This window comes from Lolium rigidum, chromosome 3, assembly GCF_022539505.1.
Source record: "Lolium rigidum isolate FL_2022 chromosome 3, APGP_CSIRO_Lrig_0.1, whole genome shotgun sequence".
Lineage (NCBI taxonomy): Eukaryota > Viridiplantae > Streptophyta > Magnoliopsida > Poales > Poaceae > Lolium > Lolium rigidum.
The window spans coordinates 325,887,082-325,890,820 of NC_061510.1; the positions used below are offsets into that span (position 1 = coordinate 325,887,082).

Below are 3,739 nucleotides of genomic sequence, written 5' to 3' on the forward strand. Positions count from 1 at the left end.
ATAGGTTTACATAATTACATCCATATTACCCATGTGCATATATTAGGAATAGGAGAATATAGCTTATTTATGCGTGCATATAGTTGGATATTTTAAAATCTCCCGCAAAGCATACATAATTGTACAGTATTAATAGAAATGTGATCCTTCCATTTAAAGTGAATACTGCATGTGATATTATTTCACGATATCACTGCAAGGCTAGCCATAGTGTTAAATATCATGTGGTAGTATACTAGTATCATGCATATGATACTTGTGCATGGTATTATATCTATAGTGGTTAGTATATATCATGAAGTAGTATCATAGTCTTGCTATATTTATTGCTTTTTAGAATGTCAATGCAAATTTATGCACAAGATTTATTTGGCATTAATTTTTCTCGTGACATGCGCTATGATACAGTATCCACCGTTGTTACTCTAGTCTCCTCTCTACTCTTTAATATTAGCTACCACATTAGTATTTTTGTGAGACCAGTATACATGATACTAGCACTATGGCTAGCCTAATAATTACCAATATTTAGCAGAAATCCGATCCTACTATTATTTCACGATATCGCAATATAATTACCAATATTTAGCAGAAATATTATCCTACTATTTAATCAAAATCGTGTATATTCATACATAATTAAGGATATCCAATTTTATGCGATTTTGGGATCCGGACACGTGTCGTGGCTTTATTAGCCAAGAACTCCTATTTAAGAAACTCGATAAACCGCATCGCTTCTCAGTTCTCACGTCCCATTCTCTCTCTGTTCATCCACCCAAGAATCGCCAATGGGTGCCGCTGGCATAGTCGCGCTACTCATGGTGACCATTTCGGCATTGCTGCTGGCTACGGCAGCCGCCGGTAACAACCCGGCGTTCTCATGCGGCCCGGGGGCGGCACAGGGGGGCTACGCGTTCTGCAACCAGCAGCTGCCGGTGGAGCGGCGCACGGCGGACCTTGTAGCGCGGCTGACGCTGGCGGAGAAGGTGTCGCAGCTGGCCGACAAGGCGTCGGCGGTGCCGCGGCTAGGCGTCCCGGCGTACAAGTGGTGGTCGGAGGGGCTGCACGGGCTCTCCATTTGGGGCCGTGGTATGCACTTCAACGGCACCGTCCGCGCCGTCACCAGCTTCCCGCAGGTGCTGCTCACCGCCGCCTCTTTCGATGAGGGCATATGGTACCGTATCGGCCAGGTATGTACGTATGAAGTAGTAATAAAGTGAATATCATTATAGAATTGATGCAACAATAATGGCTGTGAAAATGGATCTTTGTGTACATGATGTAGGCAATTGGCAGGGAGGCTAGAGCGCTGTACAACCTGGGGCAGGCGGAGGGGCTCACCATCTGGTCTCCCAACGTGAACATCTACCGCGACCCGCGTTGGGGCCGCGGGACAGGAGACCCCCGGCGAGGACCCGATCACTGCGAGCAAGTACGCCGCCGCCTTTGTGAGGGGCCTTCAGGGCACCTCGACGACGACGCTGCAGGCCTCGGCGTGCTGCAAGCATGCCACGGCGTACGACCTGGACGACTGGAGGGGCGCCGTGCGGTACAACTTTAACGCGAAGGTGACGGCCCAGGATCTGGCGGACACCTTCAACCCGCCGTTCAAGAGCTGCGTGGTGGAAGGGAAGGCCACCTGCGTCATGTGCGCCTACATCTCCGTCAATGGCGTCCCGACCTGCGCCGACCCCGACCTCCTCACCAAAACCATCAAAGGAGAATGGGGAATGAACGGGTACGATCGATATAAATATATACGTACATGCATATGCATCTGAAAAATTAGATTATACTACTACTGTAGTAGCACTGTTGTATTCAGCAAGGATGAAACTGGGGATTAAACTAGACTTAATTTGTGCAGGTACGTAGCTGCTGACTGTGATGCGGTGGCACTGATTCGCGGTGGACACCATTACACTCCCACGGACGAGGATGCGGTTGCTGTTTCGCTCAAGGCCGGTACGTGCCGTACAGCCTCTGCTGCTACACACTGACAATTTGTTGGAGCAGACAAGGGCGAAGAAAATAACGAATGTTTGCAACTTGGTTTCAGGGATGGACATGGACTGCGGGAACTACACGCAGGTGCACAGCATGTCGGCGATCCAGCAGGGGAAGATGACGGAGCAGGACTTGGACAAGGTCCTCAGGAACCTCTTCGGCGTCCGGATGCGGCTCGGGCACTTCAACGGCGACCCGCGGAGTAGCCCGCTGTACGGGCGCCTCGGCGCCGCCGACGTGTGCTCGCCCGCGCACAGGAGCCTGGCGCTCGAGGCGGCGCAGGACGGCATCGTCCTGCTCAAGAACGACGGAGGCATCCTCCCGCTCCACCGGTCCGGTGGTCACGGCGGCCGCCGTCATCGGTCCCAACTCCGACGACCGTGGCGCTCTCATCGGCAACTACTTCGGCCCTGCGTGCGAGTACACGACGCCGCTCCAGGGGCTCAGGGAGTACGTGAAGGACATCGCGTTCCGGCCCGGGTGCAACTCCACGTCCTGTGCCTTCTCCAAGATAGACGAGGCGGCCGGGGTGGCGGGCTGGCACGACCACGTGATCCTGTTCATGGGGCTGAGCCAGAAGCAGGAGCAGGAAGGGCTGGACAGGACGAGCCTCCTGCTCCCCCCAAAGCAGCAGAGCCTCATCACCACCGTGGCCAGGGCGGCGAAACGGCCAGTGATCCTGGTGCTCCTCACGGGCGGCCCGGTGGACGTGACGTTCGCCAAAAACAACCCGAAGATCGGCGCGATCCTGTGGGCCGGGTACCCTGGCCAGGCCGGCGGGCTTGCCATCGCCAAGGTGCTGTTCGGAGAGCACAACCCCAGCGGCAGGCTGCCGGTGACGTGGTACCCGGAGGAGTACACCAGGGTGAACATGACGGACATGCGGATGCGCGCCGACCCGGCCACCGGCTACCCCGGCCGGACCTACCGCTTCTACCATGGCGAGACTGTCTATAAGTTCGGCTACGGACTCAGCTACTCCAAAGTCTCCCGCCGATTAGTGGTCCCCAGTCAAGTACCAAACACGAAGAATCTACTCGCCGGCGTGTCGACGACCGTGGACGATGGCGGCGCGAGCTACTACGGCGTGGAGGAGATCGGGGCCGAGGTGTGCGAGCAGCTCAAGTTCCCGGCAGTGGTGGAGGTGCAGAACCACGGACCCCTGGCCGGAAAGCACTCGGTGCTCATGTTCCTCCGGTGGCCCAACGCGACGGGCGGGCGTCCGGCGAGCCAGCTCGTTGGGTTCCGGAGCCAGCACCTCGAGGCCGGCGAGAAGGCTAGCCTGACGTTCGACGTCAGCCCGTGCGAGCACTTGAGCAGGGCGAGGGAGGACGGCAAGAAGGTGATCGATAGAGGGTCGCATTTCCTCTATGTTGACGAGGAGGTAGAGAGCGAGATCACCTTCGACTCCTGATCAAACGAATTCATTCTGAATCCGATTTGCGCGGGGAGAGTAGAATTTAGAAGACGAATTGTGTAATGTGTTGCAGCCCATAGTTACACACAATTAATCTGTTAGCCTTCAGTAATTCGGTCACCTCCAAAGTAATTCGTGTGCTTTCATAGTTACACACAATTAATCTGATAGCTCATAGTAAGTGGGTTACTTTCAAATTAATTCGAATTCGCTATGTCTCAGTTAACTGAGATTTCTTAATTCTAAGTCACTTATTAAAAAAATGCTTGAGTTGTACTTTTGTGTTCTCTCAGAAATGTGCAACTGGATGAA

The 3,739-nt window shown here is 53.9% G+C and overlaps 1 pseudogene; it reads left to right on the plus strand.

Moving 5' to 3' along the window:
• The first annotated feature begins 791 nt into the window (after positions 1-791).
• On the plus strand, positions 792-3,424 carry LOC124697003 (annotated as a pseudogene).
• Positions 3,425-3,739: the final 315 nt, after the last annotated feature.